At 36.1% G+C, this 23,802-nt stretch overlaps 1 long non-coding RNA gene across 1 annotated transcript in view; it reads left to right on the top strand.

The window, feature by feature from the left end:
• The first annotated feature begins 13,690 nt into the window (after positions 1–13,690).
• Positions 13,691–23,802, top strand: part of LOC116166193 — a 104,609-nt gene continuing 94,497 nt past the window's right edge. Inside the window, exon 1 of the long non-coding RNA XR_004144282.1 lies at positions 13,691–13,917. This is a non-coding gene — a long non-coding RNA (uncharacterized LOC116166193). The remainder of the gene's footprint in view (positions 13,918–23,802) is intronic.

Below are 23,802 nucleotides of genomic sequence, written 5' to 3' on the forward strand. Positions count from 1 at the left end.
ACGGTGCCCATTATATATGGAATATAGTATATACCTCGGTAAATATCGAGTGTATACAACATTTTTACAACATTTTAATTCTCATAATAAGGCAGTATTCCATTGTTTTTATTTGAGAAAACAAATGAATAAAGAAAAACTGAAAGCTCTCTAAATTAGCACACCACGCTCGGGGATGGCGCCCAGATGTCGCCGACAGCACGTCATGTAGTACCATCTCTAAAGTTGTTAACACACATTTGACCCCAGCCAGCCAGCCATCCAGCGAAATTAAAAACTACATTTTTACAAATAAATTTGCAAAAATTAAGGAAATAGATATTGTCATGAAGATTTTCAGTACTAAACGTAATATCGGAAATGGTCTAACAGAAATCAAACACCCCGTTTCCGAAATAGACAAACTAAACGCTATCAGTGCAAATTCATTTAGTGACATGCGATAAAAATGGGAATGTACCCTCCCCTATTTATTTTCTTAATTTCTTGTTTAGGGAGGTGAAATCGAATAAAGTATAATATACAGTTCTACTTTAAGGTTAGGGCCTAAAATTATGTAAAGGAAAAATTTGTGCTTACATAGGCAAACGAAGTCAAAAACGAATGAAATATATTAATAGCGCTCGATTAGTTTAATGTTGGAGGGCTAAAATCGTAAAGGTATCCCCCAAATTTTTATTTTTTTCAGAATCTTATTTTAGGGAAATGCGCAAACGAAAAATGGAGGTGTGCCTATATCTGCAAACAAATGAAGTATATAGCGTTCAATTAATTTAATGTTAAGTGGCCAAAATCGTGAAGTTGGCACCCCCAACATTGTTTTTTCAATGTCTTTTTTTAGAGAAATGTGCAAACGAAAAATCTAAGTGTGCCTAAATGTGCAAACGAAGGAACTATTTGACGTTTCATTATGTTAATGTTGGGGGGCTAAAATCGTGAAGTTACCCCCCCTTCCCCCAAATTTGTTTTTTCAATGTCTTTTTTTAGGGAAATGTGCAAACGAAAAATCGAAGTGTGCCTATAAATGTGCAATCAATGTGCAAACGAAGGCAGTATTGACGTTTCATTATGTTAATTTTGGGGGGCTAACTTCTCGCGAGTAAGTTACCATATCAATTTTAGCTTCACAAGAGGAAATGTTTACGTGGGCTATCTATCAATTAATTCGTTTTTGGCATTACGTTCTAACCCTAGATTAAAAATGCCATATTTTAGGCGCGATCGGAAACATTCGTTCTTGGCATTAAGTTGTAATAACGTTAGATTAAACATTCTATATCTCCGTTAATGTGTTAAGGACTTTTCGGTTCTCGACTATGGAGAAACAACTTAATGCGCGTCTTTCGGTTGAATTATGTAGACACGGCACGTTTTACATCTTCTGAATATTAAATGCACGTTATGAATCCACCTAGAGGTTAAGTGGTGTACAATATTCCATATAATATTGTTACAAATTTTTACACAACCAGCTAAAGGGATGAATATGTATGGCCATGGGGGATAGGAAGTTTAGTGAATTTAGCAAAAATGATAACAGCAATAGTTTTTACATTTTTAAAGCGAGAAAAACCCTCATCATATACCGAGATGCGATAAAAATTGTAAGCTTAGTGTGTTAAGGTGTTATTCAAGCATGTTACTATTACGGAATGATACTATAATGAAATTCTAAAGGGGCCATATATCAAATGAAAATGTAAAGTGGCTTAGAGAGCAAAACTAATGAAACTGAATGAATTTATGAACACTTATTTCTAATTCTCAGCTGTCATTGTGCCAACATTTGTTAAATTTCTTTTTTAAAATTGAAAAAGTACAGTTAACCTATTCCGTTCTAATATGAAATATCGAGGAACTGCCACCGATTAGAAAAATTGGCAGTTCCACAGCGCAGAAGACATAAACGTTGAAAGCTTTACCGTTGCTTTAGCCACAAATTCTTATCACTACCTTTCGAGATAGTACTAAATGGATACACTACACATTTATTCCTTTGTCCATTATATGTGCGCATCTTCATCTAGCTAAAACAAGACGTTCATAAAACATTCCGTAATCAATGCGTGGCAGACCTTTCGTAAATGGCATCGTTACGCACTCGCGCATAATGCCTGCATGTATTTTTTTCAACTCCTACATTTTTTATCCAATTCAGTTATACCTAACACAAAGAATTAGGATTACAATGTGTACTTCTCTACTTAATGTTAATATTACTTGACATAAAATATTAAAAACGAGCCGCGTTTCACTTGGCACACAATTTGCATCACAGCTAGCTCCGGCAGTGTTGTATGTGAGTTTTTAAATGCGATCGATTTTGCACAAAATCACAAAATCTGCATTGTCACGAATGTTTGCACAATCGCTAAATGCATTACATTGTTAAAACTCGCTTGTGTAAAATTTTATTCTCATTAATTGCTTTTTGAACAACTTCAATGGCAACAGGGAATTACCTTGATTAAATTATGGGAATGTCGATATGTTTGGCCTTTTTGGAATGTTTACAATTTTCATCCAAATAGAAACAAAAGCTAACAAAAGTAACGTTACAAAATTATGCAATATTTGGTACGCTAGGTTATAGCATTGAATTTATAACTAAATTCAATGGTTATAGCATTAAGTACGAATTTAAACAATGAAAGGCAATAGTGCTACATGCAGCGCTTCAAAAAACAAAATTTTATTATCCCATTTATTGAGAGCTTATAGACTTTGTTTTATTTGTGCGCATTGCAAGTTTATTTTTCCAGGAAATTCATCTCCATTTTGCTAAGTATAATAACTAAGTGGGCTTCAACTAATCCATGGCTCAGTAATACTAATCCCTCACCCGTGCAGATTAAAGTCAAAGCACTTGCGACCGGTTCAAGGAAAGCGAGTAGAAGAATTCTCAGTTACATTTTTACGAGATGATCTGATCTGGAGTTTCCGGTTCAAATCCAGCATCTTCCCCCGATCCCACTAGAACTCTGCTAAATGAAACTAGCCGTTACTTTTTGACGAAACTGCTTGGGGTTGGGAGCAGCTGGGGACTTTGAAGAATGTTCTTTGCCTTTTGACGAATGAAATGGAGGTACCGTTATTTAAACAATTTTTTACGGAAAAAGGGCAATTCTTAGAATTAATAAAAATAAATGGAACCTATAGATTAAAGACTAATTTGTACCCCCACAATTAGAATTTGTACCCGCTTAGTTCCGCCAGAAAACCGAGTCTAAGGTGGGGGTGCTAACTTGAAATCAAGTTAGCACCCCCACTTTTTACGATTGCAATTTTATTAGTCGCATTAAAAACTATGAACTAAAGACGAATTTGTACCCAAATTAAATTTTCATTGTTAATTTATACATATTATATTATCAGAATTATTAGAAAGAAACGGAACGTATAAATTAAAGATTAATTTGTACCCACAAAATTAGAATTTGTACCCGCTTAGTTCCGCCGGAAAACCGATTCGAAGGATTGATTTCAAGTTAGCACTCCCATTTAGTTTTATTAGTCGCATCAAAAACTATGAATTAAAGACTAATTTGTACCAACGTTAGATTTTTATTGTTTAAACAATTTATACATTATTTAAACAATTTTTTTTCTATAAATTCTCGGAATTAGTAAAAAGAAATGAAACGTATAAATTAAGGACTAATTTGTACACGCAAACATTTTTTTGTACACAAATTATATTATTAGGAAGTCATCTGAGCCAGGGGGATGTTGGGAGGGAATATCGAGTCTTAATCCTACAAATAACCAAATGTCCAACTGCGCTGAATTGGGATACGTATTCTTGTAAAAAATTAAAAAAAACTTTTTATGCAAAGAATCGAACACGGGCCCCCCGGTTGCAAGCCGAGGATACCACCAGACCATTATAGATACATTCAATCGTTATTAAACTTGTTGCATTTATTGCATAGTATCAGTTCGCATTCCCAAATAGTTGTGGGGAAGAGTACATGCATGTAGCTTAAGTATGTCTAAGTTTTTTATATGTCCAGGGACCTAGCAGAGCAAGGTCAGCAGAACACAATCAAACATACTGCATAATTAGGTGCTAATTAGGGGCAAATTAAGTGCCCTATTCCCGAATTAAATGCTCCTTTTTTTTTAAAATTATTACATGTTCTGCCAGGTGCATAAACTCATCAGACCACTACCTCAAAAAACCAAGAAAATGAAAAGTGAACTAACTATAATTAGATGCTAATTAGGTGCTAATTAAGTGCCCTATCCCCGAATTAAATTGCTCCTTTTTTTAAAACTATTGCATGTTCTGCCAGGTTCATAAAGAAGGAGCACTTAATTAGGGAATAAGACACTTAATTAGCACCTAATTAGCACCTAATTATAGTTAGTTCACTTTTCATTTTCTTGGGTTTTTAAAGTAGTGCTCTGCTGAGTTCATATGAACCTGCCCGAACATGTCATAAATTAAAACGGGCCGGCCCGTGTAGCGTAGCCGGCCCGTGTAGCGCAGTTCAGTGGAAGCTAGACCACGGTACAGGGTCCCTGGTTCGAATCCGGGTTCGGGCATGGATATTTGTAAATGTATAGTGGGTTGGGTTGGTAGAGCAGCCTCGGCTGAAACCCCGCCCACTTAAAAATAAAGGCAAAATAAAAAAAAATAAATAAATAAAAAAAAGGAGCATTTAATTCGAGAATAAGGCACTTAATTAGCACCTAATTATAGTTAGTTCACTTTTCATTTTCTTGGTTTTTTGAGGTAGTGTTCTGCTGAGTTCATATGAACCTGGCAAAACAAATGAAAAATAGGAATTTTTAATCAAATCAAATTGTGTTTTGAGTCAGTTCTTCGATTCGAAGTGAAGTATTAAGCTCTCTCTCTCTCTCTCTCTCTCTCTCTCTCTCTCTCTCTCTCTCTCTCTCTCTCTCTCTCTCTCTCTCTCTCTCTCTTCTATCTCTCTCTCTCTCTCTCTCTCTCTCTCTCTCTCTCTCTCTTCTCGTTATAAGTGTATTGCTTGTAACGTGAAACACACGTGCATGGTTTTCTAATAAAACGTCTCATCGAAAGGAATTGGTTTCTACAACCTATAACTTTCATCCGCGACTCCTACTTAAGATGGGGGGGGGGGGGGGTTAGAAATTGATTTTATCTTTCATGATATTCTAATGAAATGTCTCAATAAAAGGAATTAGTTTCTACCAACCACTGTCCTCCTCCTCGGCCCCTTAAGATGATTGGTTCTAATATCTCTGGAGCGAAGTGTCGGAGGAGATACTCACAAAGGGCGACTGGCACGTTTGGAAGAAATATATCCACTAGTGATGTCTATCTCGAAAAGTGTTAGAAGAGGATACTCATAAAGGGCAAGGGGAACGTCTGACCTAGACAAATCTACTAATGATATTAAATGCAGAACGGAGTGACTGAGAAGGGTACTTAGTGTGAATATCTCGAAAATGGGGAGTCGACGGAAGGTACAAAGGGAAATTGCAAGATTGCGGAGAATATTTCTAAGGGCTTGAATCTTCTTACATTATAAAGCGTATATTTTGAATTTATGCCAGGCGGCCGTTAAATGCTTATCTTAGAATCAGTTTTCCGGCGGAACCAAGCGGGTACAAATTCTAATGTTGTGGGTACAAATTAGTCTTCAATTTATACGTTCCATTTATAAATTGTTTAAACAATGAAAATCTAACTTGGGTCCAAATTAGTCTTTAATTCATAGTTTTTGATGCGAAATGTCAATCGGAAAAAATGCGGGTGCTAACTTGATTTCTAGTTAGCACCCCCACTTTAAAAATCGCTTTTCCCGCAGAACTAAGCGGACTACAATTCTAATTTTTTACTTGATTTGGGCAAAGTGGCGGTGCCAACTTTATCGACCTGGTCCTATCGGTTGCGATATTTTCATCAAATATTTAATTTACACGGGTTTTTCACGATGAGCCTCAAGAGACGTTAAAGATAATTTTATTAAACTGTACACATAAGACTAGTGCAGCTCCAAAAACCAATCACCGTCTTAATTACTTTGTAAAATTGTGAGTGCCCACAATGGCAGATTACCACTAAAAATAGCCATGTCTAATTGTTTATTGGTTCGTGTTTTATGTACTACCAATACCGAACGGCTCACCCAATTCAAAACATGCCTGATCAGCAGTTTCCACGCTACGAGCTTGTCTCATGATGAGCTGAGTAATATAATACTCCATTAAAAAAGACGGCTCATGTAATTAAAGAACAAAATCCCATACAAAATGAATAGGTAGAAATGGCACATATTTCGTTGACCGCAATCATTCTTTGCACCATCACTACTACTACTAAATTAAACTCGAATTACGTATATCTTCATGCGTATTTAAAGAACGATTATTAAATAGTGTAAATGTGACAATTTATATTTGATTGCTTAGAATTACGCATTGTTTATTAGGATATAAATTCAAGTAGGTATCTGGCCAGTAGAGATACTTTTTTGAACATAATTAGGGATTAGGTAAGAATTTGTTAGACTTCAGTGTTTAATTATTATTAAATTATTAAATGTATTCTGTTCTGAGAGTAATTTTCATGACAGTTATTGCTTTTTACAAAGGGAGTGAAAAGGTTTGTTTCAAAGACACTCCAATATGAAAGTTTCGTAATTATTTCGTATTTAACTTTCTAAATATTTCTGCCAATTAGTTTGAGTTAGTATTTTATAAGACTATCAGTAGAAGAAAATATATTGCATTCTTTCCTATTCTTAACCCATTATTACCTGAGCTAACCTGGGAAGTAAATGTACGAGGTCTCAATGTACTACAACAAAAGAAGTCGAAGAAAATTGCAAGAAGAATTTAATACATCGAACCACATCACGAACCTGAGAATATTACCAAACTTTCGAGACAAAACATAGATTTAGATAAATCATTCGATCGAGTTCCGCGATTTAAGCTATGGAAATATCACAGGCTCTCATAACAGCTCTTAAAACCATATGCAGAGTGTATAGGAGCTACATAAGAACAAATGAGTGACGGGTTACGACAAGGACAATTCTATTTATAATCATGATAGATAACACAATAAAGGAAGTAAAAAACAGCACGAAGAAACTATGGGCATGGTACAATCGAATAAAAAATAGGTACATTCCTTGGGGGAAGGTAAGTATACAACATAAAACTAAATGACAAGCTAGAAGACCATTTCAGACCAATAATGCCCTATGGCAGCGAGAGCTGGGTGCTGAACGAATCACAAAAAAACAGAAATGAAGTACTTCAGAAAGATAAGAGGAGGAAAACCCGATGGAATTCCAAGTAAGAAAAGACTTGCCAGTGGAAGCTCTAATAAGCAAAAATAAAAATTTGCAATACGTGTATGATCCTAACATCAATAATTGCCATTTCTGCAAAAAAATTTGTTCTTAACTAAATTTAACCTTTATACACATGCCAAGCCATTTTAAAAAATACGATTTATCTAGTGCTTCAAAGGGGTTGACAAGAAAACGGCTACCCTGTATGTCAACAAAATGTTTTGTCGATAAAATCTATCCATAAATGGAAATTCAATATAACAATAGTACAAACGAGGTACTCACAAAGTGAAGATGAAAGTTCTTTATTTTCACTCTGTGGGTACCCGGTCCCGACAGTCCGTTTGCGAGATACTTGCATTTGAAATTGCAATAGATCGTTTGTGCACCGGTCCATCACATAAGGGACATTTTTGTTCTTTCGAAGGGAATGGAACTTTTGCAAAGCTTTTTCGTGAACAATCAAACACTAACGATTGGCGCATTTAGCTGGTGCTTCCAATATCGTGCCCTCGCCCCTCACTGCGATGTTATTAAAAGGTTGCAAGACAATGTGATGGCACATGCTGCTACTTTACGATTTCATATTTATTCCACAAACAAAAATCAGATCGTGCTCTCGAATTACAAAGATTTTTGTACATTGAACCGCTCGATTTGATTCATTATGCAAATTACTACTGTAGAGGACACTTTTAGGGGGTTAATATACGAACCGTGTTGGATTTTTTGCCACACATCCAAAAATTAATATTAAATCAGCCTAAAAAGCACAAAAGTGGAAGCTTAAATGATTTATGGTGTAGAAAACGCTTATACTCTCGTGTATTGATTTTTCTTTAAAAAAAGAAAAGTGCTTTCGAGAGGAAAATTTCAGTTAATTACCTATTGTATTTCATAGACAATTAAAAAATATGAGTAAATGTCTGGCAGTTAAACTTTTTGGTGGGTTTCATCCGGCAGACACACGTTTTGCATACAATAAAACGGAGGTAAAACTGCACTTAACAATATTGAAGTTATAATGAAATGCAGAGAATAAGTAACTGTACGTTGTGTGTAATGAAAATCTAACGCCGGATATGAGGGATCGTGCACAAACTGCATTTAATTTTGAATTAAATGGCAATTGTGGGTAGAAGAAACGTGTTTGGTTTTACAAAGTTGATCGTATATTATAAACCTTTCTCCATCAACAATGCCTTCCACTTTGCTTATACACTCGTTGTTTATTTATGAAATTGGTTTCCTCGTTGCTGATTTATTAAAAATTATATGCGAGTCTTGACACATTGTCGACTGGAAATTTTACATCAATCTTGATATCCCCAAAACAGAATCCCAAATTTACATAATTAAGAAATCTGCTATGACCGAACTTTTAGAAGTTAAAATAGAGCTCGGTTTTTCTTTGTAGTAATCTGAATTGTCTATCTCTGCATTTACATAAGCCCTTTCTATCTAAGAATGTTAGCAAGCGCTTTCAAACAGGTTTACAGTATGCAAATCAAAATTAACTTCAAAGTGCCTATCTCTTAATTAACGTTCATACATTAAAATATTTTGCAAAGTGTCCTCCTACTGAAAAATCCATGTCTTAACAATATATCGGTTCGATGGAAACTCTTGCTCATTAATTAAAGTGGCCACTTGAGGTGAGATAATATTTTAAGGAGAATTATTCACCTTGTTAATTTTCTGCTAAACAATTAACCCCGCAATAAATAAGGTATCGATCGACATGCTTTTACCGGAACAAGCCCTTAATAAACTCTGATAAACTACGCAAAATAATTGGTTATCAGGTTTACCTCACACTATTTTTAGTATACCTTTGAGCTAAATTACTAACCACTATCGTCGGTTTGGGGAAATACTTTTTTCATTCCCTAATCAGGACGAGTTTCCCCGTGCAATTACTGCACTGTAACGTCGAAGTGATACGTTGAGCTTTAAAAACTGCACGCCAAGTAGATGACCACACTTGGGGACTGGCATGTTGTGCAACCCCAATGAGTTGCACTATACTTCGCGCTGGAGTGTCAACATCAATATTTTCAAAACTTTCTTTTACTATAATTTTGTGCTTATTTTGTGCTAATTTTGCTGAAAATTAAAAATTTTGTGCTTGTCGGGTTAATGAGCAATTCAACTGATGACACTCCAACTAAACGCTGGAGTGTCAACATCGATATTTTCAAAATTTTCTATTACTATAATTTTGTGCTCATTTTGTGCTAATTTAAAATTTTGTGCTCATCACGTTAATGAGTAATTCATTTTTTTTCTGATCACACTCACTTCACAACTTCGCGCTGTGGTGTCAACATTGGTATTTTCAAAATTGTTTATTGCATTAATTTGGTCTCTTTTTTTGCTATTTTCTGCTAATTTACAATTGTGTGCGAGTCACGGTAGAATTTCTAATTTTTTGGGATGGGCCGCTAGCTTCTCACTGTAGCGTCAACATATATGTATACTTTAAACATTTCATTTTATTCACGTTTTGGGCTAACTTGTCCTGCTAATTTAAAGTCTGGTACTCACCCCGTCATTGGGAAATTCAAATTTTTCGCATGAACTCGCTTGAGCTAGGTGGATATAATTTCGATCGCCGTTTTGTGGACAAAATTTCATCAAATGTTGACATTTTAGATCTTTTTAAGTAAATTTTAAAGAATAAAATTTTCCGTCTGTGTGTACGTCAGTGCGTACCTATGTACATTGTGCGTTGGGGGTTTTCCTAGGTAACGGCTCGACGGATTTTGTTCAAATGTTGTTATGCATTGCTGTGTGCAACTACACGACTCACTAAACACCCATCCAGCTAGGTCAAAACAAATCAAAATTGAAACTGAGAATTTTATCATCTCTCCTTGTACACATTCGGCATCTGCTAAAGAAAAGTCCTAATATTGACTTAATATTTCTCAATTTGAGAGACTTGGTGGCCTCGATCAATTTCCGAAGAGTCAACCACACACATTTTCATTAACACCTGACATAATTCTTGGGCACGAAAAGAACTTGACATGAAAAACTCTATCCGGGTGGCACAATGGATTCGAATAGACACAATTAATTGATTGACAAACATTTATTCCAAAACACAACGAAACAAAAAGAAAAGCTTAAAAAGCTTGTTTAGACACATTACACGACGCAGGCGGACAAACTAATAAAACAAGAAACCTTAAAATTACTTACAGTGTTTTCTCAGCAATCCAAATAATCCGGCCGAGATTAGCCACATAAGACGCACTTAACTGTAATGTAAAATTGCGATACATATTACCCATCTCACTCACCGAAGCTTCCTGCACCCCACAGTCCATAGTGGCAGGAGTGTGAGTTTGTTAGACGTGCGACTTTGATGCTTAAACGTATAGCGTTCGTGTTATTGAACGCTATTACAACTGCGGTAATCGACTATTCTTTACGAAACGCCGATGTACTGAAGCATCTCGGAATAAGCTTCATCTAAATTAATCGAGTTGCGCCTCTTTATATTTCTCAGTCGACGCTCTAATTTAAATTTAGTGTTCTCGCTCTATCTAGGTATTTTCTTTGTAAACCCGTTTAGTTTAAATGTCAGTTATTTCTATAGTGGATTTGTTATTTCCTTAGTTCTTTGGTTCGCCACTAGAGGTCGTAATCTTCTTTGCTTTTCTGCATGCACATTTCCTGTACTTCTTTCCTACATAGACGATTTGGCCATCATATTTGTTGCGTGCAAATTTTTCTTTTATTTGACTTAGTGTCTACCTGTTTTAATAATAATAATAATGTTTATTTACGCCTAGGGCAATTTACAATATAATATACTATAATAATAAATAATCGTAGCTAACAACTACGTGTACCTAAGTAGATGACACGAAATAATTAAATTTAAATATTGATATAATAACACGCAACGTCATTCAGTTAAAAGTATTATAGTATTCCATTTGAAAATCGGGAGAGACCCACTAAATAAATCGATTTTATCATTAAAATTGTTCAATAACTCCAACAATCGATTTCGAGGGCTGTTACGAAGGTAAAGAGTTCGATTAGGTCTCATGTAAAGAAGCCTCGAAGATCGAACGAATCTTTGAGGAACATTAAAGTAAATGTCAGACAAGATAGTATGACAGTTTATGTGGCCGTTTAATAACTTAAAGCCGAACTGCAGGGTAAGTAGTGTTCTTCGATTTTCTAACCGCATGATATTGAGATATAGTCTTACGTCATTGGTTCTTTCAAACACGATTCCTGCCAAAGAGAGCTTATATTTTAACAATCGAAGAAAATAGGAAAACAAAACTAAAAAATTCGAAGGTTGTTTTAGCTATATGGCACCATTGCTATTAAATTCAATTCCTACTGAGTTTTTTAATAACAATTTCAATCATTTTTGCAGAGAAGTAGGCGAATTTGTAAGTCAAACTAACTTGTAAGACGATTACAGTGTTTTTTTTACCCTATGTTAAAGGATGAATTGAAAAACGGCTTAGCCGAATTCATACCCTTTTGAGCGTTCTTACCTTATTTATTTAGTGTTTTTGCTTTCTTTATTTCATTTTGTTAAATGTAAGGCTCAATAAACTTTATTATTATTATTATTATTATCTTAGCGAGATTGACATTGGCGACGTCACGTGAGACATTACATTACCTACTTCGAAAATGTACACCTGGAGATATACCTAATCGTTCCTGTCTGTCTAACTGCAAGTAATTTACGAAACCTTTTGGAGAATATTAGCTTTGTGAATCACTTCGATATTTCTGATCCTACGTATTTTTCTTTTGTCGTTACCGATTACGATTCTTAATTACGTTATTTGTATATCACTCCGAAGTGTTCATACTATCCTATTTATATCTCGAATTAAGTAAATTACATTGCTGTTGTACAGAAATTAGTTTATTTGTGCATATTAAAGTAGTTATTCTTGAGTTAACGTCACGTTCACACTATTATAACCGATTTGTACGGACGATCCGTGGTTGAGTCAAAATTTTGCTCTTGCAAGTGTAAAGTCATTATTATTGATTCCGATTTTATTATAATATTATTATAAGTGTTTGGTCGACTTCCTCACCATTGAAAACCCTCATCCCGACGTTTAAAGTGCGTTAATTGGTCCACACAGGTGAAAAAACCATGAATACACGACTTCCGGTGCAAAATGCGGTTTAGCAAACGGCAGATTCGTATTCAGCGGGGTAGAAATATGGAATATCAGTCGTTTGCTCAATTGTTACCCGATTTGCTTCTAGAATTCCGATAGTGAGGGGGAATATGAAGGGGAAATTGAATGTTTAGAGACGTATTGGAGGGATCGGTGGAGACGAAGAAAACGGAAATATATTGATGATTTGAAGAAGGGATGCAGACCGATGAATCTGAGAATTTTAAAATTATTCAATATTTTTTTTCTTTCAACAATTGTATGTATAGGAAACGACCGAATATTCGTTGCAAGTAGGTAGCTAATTCTATGATAACGTGATTTTTTGAAATTCAAGCCTTTGAAATTTTCATAGTTGCGAAGATGGGAAGGTTGGGGAAGTTTCAGGATAGATAAAGGGTAGTAAATCAATCCTTCGAGAACCGCTGGTACGGCCGAATTATTTCCAACTTGGGACATCTTTATGCGTAGATCCTGAGCTATTAGTTCCAAATTCTTTCAGCTGATCTTCGATTTGGTTAGGTATTTAAAACAGCGGAATTTATCGTAACAAAACTGCAATGTAGTTTTTCTATCAATAACTCCATTATGTTTTACTTGATGTGCTGCACCCAAAATTTCGAGTTTTCCGCCGCCGTTTTTATGGATCATTTCAAATGGCGTAGTGTGCGTGTTGGATGTGAACATGCTGTTACAGAATAAGACATTTAAATTACATTTTCATGTTATAAAAGGAAACTTATTATAATTTCAAATAAATGCTCATCTGTCTAAAATTTTTTATCTAAAATTTTGGCAATTGTGTTGTAGCAGAAGAAAACATAACGATTGCTATCTTCGAAAGATTTATTGCAGAAGTATGAAAAGACAAATTCTTTTCGCTGAATTTGGAAGCTGGAGAATACAAACGTGTTTTACAGGAAAATATGGTGAGGGTGGCAAAAGCATTGTTTAGGTTTTTATTGCGCGCCCGAGACAACCTCTAAAATAATAATTTATCATAAATGCGATCGTCGAAGAACAAAGGGGTGTAAGAAACAGCCAACCGGAGAGTTGTGTGTCGCAAGTGCAGGTTAATGAGGCCGTAACGAGACGCATACAAGTTTGTAGGGTTTTTATACCCATACAAATAAACGCCGGTGGACGCTGGTAAAGTGCGCGGGACGTCGAGCGCTAACAAACAGGGGTTGCAGAGACGGCATTTGATACAGGGCACGCGAGTCCTTCAGTCTTTTGCCACCAGTGCCGCGAAGTGGGCGGCGAGGCTTCCGTCCACATGTTATACCTTTTCGGCTGTTGCACGCGCACGCTAATCCCAAAGTGAGTGTCGCGTGCGATGCTCTAATTAACCCTTCAAAAACACAAGTTCGAATTTATTTTATGTTTCATAAACCACGTGGGTTTTCGGCGTAAAAATATTTACAAAAAAATTTCGAACTGCGGTAAGTTTTGCATGCCTCCCATTTGTTGTCCCCGATTTAATTACTTTTAATGTTAATCCGCTAAAAATCTAAAACATTTCCGAATCAATATTATGCGGAATTTATTCGCCATTTAAAAACGCACAGCAAATGGAATTCTATGTATTTGTGGCGAAATAATGGAGACAAGTAATTTTGAAATTTTCGAACGGGTGCGTGCTGAAAGTGCTTATATTCGCGCGAATGAAACAACCCGGTGTTGTTTTAATCAACAGAAATCCTCGTAGCAATCTGCTCAATTACTGTTTTAATCCCCACGAGACCAACTTTATCTATTTGCGAAAAACAAGAACAGTTAGAACATTGTAATTATTTTTTCCCTTTCTTAAAGAATCGCGACATTACGGATTATTGGTGCTTGTAACTTTATGTAGATGAGTATAATTATTAGCGATTCTGGGCTATGGAAATAAAAATCATGTAGGGCTTAGCGTGATATAAAGGAAATTGGTTCTATATGAATTTTCCAATTCTAGAGGTAGCAAGTGGAATGAACAAAGGGGTAGTCATTTTAAAATAAAAATGCTAGTCTTAGCTTATAAGCTTTTCGCTAATTGTTTTATGTCGGTTATGTGCTAATACTCTCTATAATCCGAGATCAGTTTTGCATTACTATCCAACTAAATATTTCATTATGGCATACAATCTTTAAATTGAAAGACAATGTGTAGTACAAACTAAATAGGAATTCTACATTATAAAGGGCGCATTTAAATTTACCGTCACGAAAGTATGAATCACGATTCACGAGTTAATTCGTGGGTTTTACATTCGAGTTGTTATTTTCCTTAAATAAACAATCACAGGAACCAGGAAATGGTTCTCGCATCTGACGCACATTGATAAAATCTAACGCCACGTTCGAGCAAAGAAATTGAAATTATATCAGCTCTACATTAGTGGAGTATGGCCAATTTTTTTGCTGGTGCAATTTTGCAACGGACTTGATATTTAACTGAAAAAATAATCTGTGGTGAGGATTGAGGATTTTTTTTTAAGTCGGTCCAGAAATCATCCCTGGGGAGCATGTGCCATGTTCGGAAAATGCCACTAACATAATCTTTAGATTTTTCTCCTTCGCCTTTCCTTTTTTACCAAAAATCGACTACACCAAAATTTCTCGGGAAAACACTTTTTCTTATTAATTTTGGTGCGTAGAATCCAAATCAATTCGTTCTTTCTCGATCAGACTTCACAATCAAAAGTTATAGACTAAAAACCAATTTCGAAAAAAAATTCAAAGGGCTGTAACTTTTGAAGTAGTAGCCCAATCTTGGAACTGTTTGAAATTATTGATTCTACAGGCCACATTCTATAAGAAATTTTTTTTTCCGGGTCGATCTGAGACAATTTTTTTTTCGGGGTTCAAAAAAAGGCAGTGTATAACCTTCCTTTTTTTACCTAAAATCGACTGCACCAAAATTTCTCGGGAAAACACTTTTTCTTATTAATTTTGGTGCGTAGAATCCAAATCAATTCGTTCTTTCTCGATCAGACTTCACAATCAAAAGTTATAGACTAGAAACCAATTTCGAAAAAAAATTCAAAGGGCTGTAACTTTTGAAGTAGTAGCCCAATCTTGGAACTGTTTGAAATTATGGATTCTACAGGCCACATTCTATAAGAAAATTTTTTTTCCGGGTCGATCTGAGACAATTTTTTTGTCGGGGCTCAAAAAAAGGCAGTGTATAACCTTCCTTTTTTACCAAAAATCGACTACACCAAAATTTCTCGGGATAACACTTTTTCTTATTAATTTGGGTGCGTAGAATCCAAATCAATTCGTACTTTTTCGATCAGTCTTCTCAATCAAAAGTTATAGACTAGAAACCAATTTCGAAAAAAAATTCAAAGGGCTGTAACTTTTGAACTAGTAGCCCAATCTTGGAACTGTTTGAAATTATGGATTCTACAGGCGACATTTCTATAAGAAAATTTTTTTTCCGGGTCGATCTGAGACAATTTTTTTTTTCGGGGCTCAAAAAAAGGCAGTTATAACCTTCCTTTTTTTACCAAAAATCGACTACACCAAAATTTCTGGGGAAAACACTTTTTCTTATTAATTTGGGTGCGTAGAATCCAAATCAATTCGTACTTTTTCGATCAGACTTCTTAATCAAAAGTTATAGACTAGAACCCAATTTCGAAAACATATTCAAAGGGCTGTAACTTTTGAACTAGTAGCCCAATCTTGGAACTGTTTGAAATTATGGATTCTACAGGGCACATTCTATAAGAAAATTTCTTTCCCCGGTCGATCCGAGACAATTTTTTCTTGGGGGCTCAAAAAAAGGCAATTTTACGAGTAAAATAGCTTTGTGAAAAACTGAAATTCTCAACTTTTGTCATTAAAATTTGGGGAAATAGATGTCCGCACTGAGAACTACTTAAGAACAAGAATGAGAGTTGTTGGAGAACGTTTAATTTTTACAGACAGCTCCCGAAACGAGTACACCTTCCTCCTTGCCAAGAATAAAGACGTAAAGGCTGCGGTGAAAAAACGAAATATGGTTTTGCTATGATGAGCTTCTTCAGGAACACTTCGGAGTTTAAAAGGCAATCATACAATTTAAAAAAAAATTAGATGGATTTTTTGCAAAGGAGATTAAAGGGCGTTACTAAAGCTTTTATGCTTATACACAGATGCGCAGCACTTAAAAATTTCCGGAACCGTTTATCGTAAAAAAACGTTTTTGTAAGCTCATAATAAGTTATGCTTTGTGTAAAAAAATTTTTTTACGGTCATAATTGGTGAAGATTTTGAAGGGGTAGTGGGTGTTTTTATCCCCAGCTTCGAAGCCACTGGAAAAGTACGCTTTTGGGACGCCCATTTGAACCGCTAGTGGTTTCTACACAAGAAAGGTCATCAGCTGATCATTTTCGGTAAACATCAACTTTATCTTGAAAAACATGGTCAAAACATTTTTTTTACTATTCCAAAGAATATCGCTTGCCATCCAACGTGGAAACGCCGCTAGCATTAGGGGCACCCTCCCAGATCATCCAGGAATGGACGAAATATTTTCATTGTGAAAATGAATCATGGCAGAAAACTCAAGTGGATACTTGCTGAGCTCTCCAAGGCTTCTACTGACGCTACTTGCGTCCATCACATTATATTAAGATTATTGTTGTTACCTACTCATACTCTTAGTTTAGTTTAAATTCAATAACCACTTATTATTTAATTTAAATAAAATACAAAATGTTATCTTCCAATTATTAAACAAAATTTATTTAAACGTTGGACCAAGTAACAAAACCAAACGTTAACTAATAATTGCAAAATTAAAAAAAAATAATAACCAATCATACACAGTTACATTAAATGGAAATGACCTCCGTTAGCAGTAATTCTGCATTGACTGTCGTAACACACAGGAAAGTTCCCGGAGTGTTCCGAATTTTGTCGCAAGTTGCAACAAAGCGTTCTTTTAATTGGTCAACATTTTCAACTGGAGTAGCGTAGACTAGGGTTTTGAGATGGTCCCAAGAGAAAAGATCTAAAAAAAAGTTCGGGAGATCGCGGGGGCCAAGAGTGAGGACCTCTTCGACCAATCCAACGGTCTTGGTATTCGTTGTCCAAGTTTTGCCGAGCAATCAATTTAGAGTGGGCTGGAACTCTTATCATTCTTTGTCTTATTTGAAGCGGTACATCTTCCAGCAGTTCCAGCAGTACTTCTTTTAGAAATTGTCGATAATCTGCACCGTTTAATGTGTGCTTTTATTTTAAAATTATGACCTTACAAAGAAATTTTTTTCGCACAAAATGTAGCTTATTATGAGTGGAAAAACTGTTTTTTTGTACGATAAACGGTTCTGGAGATATTCGCAAAAAAACAAAATTTTTTCAATTTCAACACCCTGTATGTTAATAAGTAAGTTAATAGAAACTGTTTTTCAAATTTTTGGACGAGCTATCACATCCTGAAGTCCTGCGCATATATTATGAAACACCCTGTGTATGTATAATAACCTAAGTCCAGCTAGTAAACGACTGCACAACCCTAGGCACAACCTCTCTGTTAAAACATGGGAAATAATAATAAACTGCCATCTGTTAAAGTGATAGGGCCATTAATATTGCATCTGTCAATTTACACACGGTTCAAATCCAAGGTGTGTTATTAAGCGGCAGAGCAAAGCGATGCAAGCTTTATAGGGGAGTCGTTGGTGTCCGTATGTCCGTCAGTCCGCGAACACGATAACTGTCAAACGCTTGGACAGATTTGGTTCAAACATTGCACCATTATGCCACAAGCAATAAGCATCTCTGTCTCTGCTAAACGCTTGAACCTATTTAGTTCAAACTTTGCACAGTTGACCTATATGCCACATGTAATAACTCTATTGAAAATGGGCCAAATCCAATGACCCCGTGGGGTCACGCTTCTCTGTCCCTGCCAAACGCTTGAACCTATTCGGTTGAAACTTTGCACAGTAGACTTATATGCCACATGTTTGAAGCCAATTGAAAATGGGTCAAATCCAATAACTCCGTGGGGTCACACCAAGATGCTCTGCCGCTTTTTTAGACGCTCTTTATGGGTTTATTAAATGTTTACCATGAAATGCTCACTTAGCAATTTTGAACTTTTGAATTTTGATCGTAGCGACCGCCTGAATTCAGAAGGGCGCGTTCTGAAAATCTTTAACAGGCAATAACACAACAAACAAACAAGAGGAATAGCGACTCGCGCGGCCCATATTAATGCGTAAATAATGTCTAACGTCTGAGGAGGTAATCGTACACTAAAACTGTATTAATACAAGATTGTTAATCTCTAAACGTTCGTTATATACTTGCAGTTACAATTCCGGAACAAATATCGAAAGCTCTAGGTATAAATTTCGAGTAGGTATTAATGTATGTTGATAGAATGAAGTAGACTCACATGGTTAATGTAGATAGAATTTCACACGTCGGTAATGTAGAATGTCATCTATGGCGTTCTTCAATTGGTAAGATGGCGGTGAACCCCCCCAAATGAATCTTCCTTGCGGAATATTGATAAAATCGCCGGTTTCCGCTCAGGAATATCGATGTAGAAAGCACAATCAGGTAGGTACCTACTAATAAAGAAAAGAGTAAACGAGGAGTAAGAAGCCTAAAAATGATTATTCAAAGTCAAAAGGTGAATGCGTAATTTTTGTTAACATACCAAAAAACGACTTTAGAATATATCCGCAAATGCGTCAGCAAAGTGTCGAAAAGAAAATAACAAGATAAAACTTCACTACACTTATACAGCTACAATAAAAATCCCAAAAAGCAGACAAAAATTGTCGAGTAACCGTAATGCTCGCGTAATGGCGTGTATTCTTCTGTAAGTAACGATCGAATCTCGTGTTTGTACAAAAAGTGCGTGCGCTGAAAGAAATTAAAGAAAACTCTGCACGACCTTCGTCGGCGAAACAAAAAACATATGCTAAGATAAAAACAAATTTACTACACGAATTAATTTACATCTAAAACTAGTGAATTACAAAGAAGATACCTAGATTGCGTAAGGAAATGGAATTTAAACATGAAACATAAAAATGCATGTATCCGTAAATCCGCCTTCGTTCTTTACCGTCGATGATTAATCTTTTAAGGCGCCGCGAAGTCTATAGAAATTTTTGGAACGCTCGATACACGGTATCTGCCTCGCGGAACAGTCGCTCTTATTTTACAAAGGGGCAACACATGAATGTTTTTGTTTGCTAAAAGAAAACGACAATAGTGAAAATTTTTGGTGCTAGGCCATGGTCGTTTTCTTGCTGCAATTTTTTAACCAAGAAATCAAGAAAAAATTTATTTTTTGGGTCAAGTGTAATGCTGAGAACAAAGCTTTTCAAATTAATTTTTTTTTTAATTTTTGGAAATACTCTGAAAATCAGAGAATTTTCCAATGGCATGGAAAATTATTTCATTCGTCCTATGATAATTTCAATGTATCTATTTTTTTCTCCTGTCAAAGTAAATCGTTGTAACTTGTATACATTTTTACACCGGAAATTACGAATAGTTTTTATGACTTATTTAAAATGTTTAATCGTGCGCTAATATCTACGATATATGTTCTACGTCAACTCATTTAGTATAATCTCTTAGGACAGATGCGACGTGTTACTTTTTTTAAGGATAAATTCAAAGTGCTCTTAATTATAATAGCAGCTACCGACTATAAAGAAGTATGTCACTTGTTACAGCGTTTAGTGCGCAGGATAGATACGTCAATTTTTTAGCGTGCTTGTCAGACGATACATTATTAGGAACAACTGCCTAACGAAACAAAAACAGTGAAACATTTTTGGAGTTTATAAATAACGTTATTAAGAAGCATCATTAGGAAGCGTTTCTAAAAACATACAAGTGCGTGCTGCATTCATGGAATAACATAAACGCTTTACACCAGAACGGAGTTTCAAATTATTGTTAAAAATATCTACACGATTTTAATTTATTCTTCATACATTCAGAAGTGCCTATACTACAAAATAGGGTGGAATAGGGGAAAGGTAACATTAGTATTGATTGTCATAATAGAAGGCATTGTCAATTAGATTCGACTTGCAAATTACAATGTTGAGTTGGAATAAACAAAAATATTGATCATGGATCGTAAGTTTCAATTAAATACTTATTATTATCTGGTCCTATTATCCGAGACATTTTAATGTATGGGCGTAACCGGTGAAAGTCAGTGGGTAATAAACGGTAGTTATAAACGATGTAGCATTGTAAACCCTAAAAGGGGGAGTAAATGTAATTGGTTGCGAAATTATAAAAAAGTAAAATGTACAAATATACACAGTGCTCGTGTTTAGCATGGTCATAAAGGGCACGTAAAGTTCTAGTATGATGATTTTACGTACAAGTGTGAATCGTTAAAGACTTGCAATTAAGAGAAACAAAATAGCGTTTCGGTTGGAAAACCAAGGGTATCATACAAGCTTTTCTATATAATGTACTTTTCCGACCATCAGAATGCTATGTTATAGTCGCCCTCTACATCTCATCCCTAATCTAAATTTGTTCCATCGCAATTAAGCCATTTGGCAATGTGATCCTTATTTTAATCAAGCAACCCTAATCTGCTCTTGCTTAAATATTTGCGCAAATCGCAATAGCCTTTTTCAAAGTTCACATTTAGACGAAATTGCAAATGTAAAATCATTGTATTAAGGGAGGACAACGGCGACTTTATGGATTTCATTTCTATTTCCCACGGAAAGATTTACATTCCCACATTGGAATTCTAAAATTATTGAGAGTTACAGGCGTGTCGTTATAACGGATACATTCAGAAAGGGATTGAAAAGCTTTAGTAACACAAAGAAAATAGCAAATAAAGTTTTAGTAGAACAAAACATATATTCACCAGAGCAATTTATTGAGGGTAGATAAGGCATAACACCCTTAAATAAATGACACAAAAAGATACAAACAGCGTAGCATAAAATTTAAAACCATTATAGTGTTTGCGTGTATGCGCACAATAAAAAGGATTTATCACTGCTAATAATATTTTAATCAATTAAATAACTTCATTGAAGGAATACTGCAAAATCCATTGACCCCTTTCCTTATTGTCTATACGTGCCACTAGACGCATTTCTCAACATGTATGTACATGAAATCCTTAGATTTAATTTGATAGGTATATTGCTTATTTGTCTGTGCCCTTCCTATACTTAATAAGTATTTCGGGTGGAATATAATGGTAGTGAATCACTATTTGGTGTACGAAAAATGCGAGTCATTTTCGTTGTGAGAAGAGCGAGCCCGAGCTATGTCGAGCTCGGCTGTATGCGCTTTGCATTTTGTAACCGGAATCGTTTATCAACCCCGAATTTCGGGTCGGCGGTTGATTTATACCGATCTCGCCTTCGGCTCGCTCGGAATTGGTAAGTGCGTGTGTTAAGAAAAGATCACCTTACTTCGTTAGGGGAAGGGTAGTCGTTTTGAGTCATCCGCCATTTCGATTCAACCGCGTTTGTTTATCAGATGTGGACGTAGAGAGGCGAGTCTAAGGGCGGGTCCGAGATATGTCGAACTCGCCTTTGGCTCGCTCGGCATTGGTGTGCAAAGAAGTGTAGTGTGCATTTGGCCGTTGGTAAACGTGGTTTGCCACCTTGGACGTAGAGAGGGGAGTCTAAGGGAGGGCCCGAGCTATGCCGAACTCGCCTTCGGCTCGCTCGGCATTGGTGTGCAAAGAAGTGTAGTGTGTATTTGGCCGTTTTAAAACGTCGTTTGCCACCTTGGACGTAGAGAGTGGAGTGGAGGGTCCGAGCTATGTCGAACTCGCATTCGGCTCGCTCGGCATTGGTGTGCAAAAAAAGTGTAATGTGTGTTTGGCCGTTGGTAATCGTCGTTTGGCACTGTGGATGTAGAGAGGCGAATCTAAGGAAGGACCCGAGCTATGCCGAACTCGCCTTCGGCTCGCTCTTTATTGGTGTGCAAAAAGTGTGTGTTTTAGGTACATTTTATGCGTATATGAAACGCAACTCTACGTATTAAACTCGACAATATACTTAGGCCGTATGTTGCTATATACTTGGCGTTAAAAAGCATCCTCGAGGATTTTTACCAACCGCAAAGCTTAAGATAATGCTTTAAAAAGACAATTTCTGCTGGCGTTAAATTTGTCATAATTGTATTAATTTCTCTCTTCGCTCTTGAATGAGCGCAATCGCTACATTTGTTGTAGCGTCGGAGGCCGCCTTGCTGTGCTGGGGGTTTGCCTGTAGGAAGGCAATTTTATCGCGTATGATGTTTCCCCGGCTAATCCCCTAGGCTAGGCACATCGGTACCCTGGGCGAACGATTGGCGTTTTGTGTTCTACTTCTTCAACAAACCAAAGATACGCTTCGTACTCTCGACACCTCTGTCGCACCTTCCAGTGGCTTGGCACCACTCATTTGAGTCACTCTGCCGTGGTCTCATCCGCGCAGTTGATCAGCAACCAACCAGGTTTGAAGGTCGAACCTAGCAAGTGAGGACACACCGTTCTTAATAATAATAATAATAATAATACGCCTGATTAATCGCATCGATGACATCAGACGTGACTTGGGTCGAATTACACAATACATACAAGGAACTCGTTCTTCAAAATTAACACGACAAGTACAACACATAACTACAAAACTAAACAATCACACCACACGAGAACAAAATACAAACTATAACGAACATAGAGATACACTCACACAAAAACTATCAATATACACAAACCGTTTAAAACGCTATAGGGAAACTGCAGACAGAAAGCGCCATAACACACAATTTAAACATAACGAAAAACTATTTTACAGATCACTAACACAAAACAGCACTAATGAAAAACTCATTCCACCATCTCTACACTCACTTCAGCAATACTGGTTTGACTTATGGACCAAAGACATTAAACACAATCCACACGCCCCGTGGATTACCACAGAAACCACACGCACTGAATACATTACTCCTATGAATAACACAAACATCACTACAACAGACATCATTCAAACTATTAATCACTTACATAACTGGAAAAGTCCAGGCATTGATAACATTCACAACTTTTGGTGGAAATATTTTACCTACAATCACTCTTACCTTGCGCAACAATTTACTGAACTTCTTAATTCACCAGATCGCACTCCTGCATTCTTTACACAAGGTATCACTTACATGCTCCCAAAAGACAACAATACACAAGACCCATCTAAATATAGACCAGTTACATGCCTTCCTACAATATACAAAATCCTTACATCATGCATTACCAACAAAATATACCAACACTGTACTGATAACAACATTTTATACGAAGAACAAAAAGGGTGTACCAAGTGTTCCAGAGGCTGTAAAGA

The sequence above is a fragment of the Photinus pyralis genome, unplaced genomic scaffold, assembly GCF_008802855.1.
Source record: "Photinus pyralis isolate 1611_PpyrPB1 unplaced genomic scaffold, Ppyr1.3 Ppyr1.4_LG3a, whole genome shotgun sequence".
NCBI lineage: Eukaryota > Metazoa > Arthropoda > Insecta > Coleoptera > Lampyridae > Photinus > Photinus pyralis.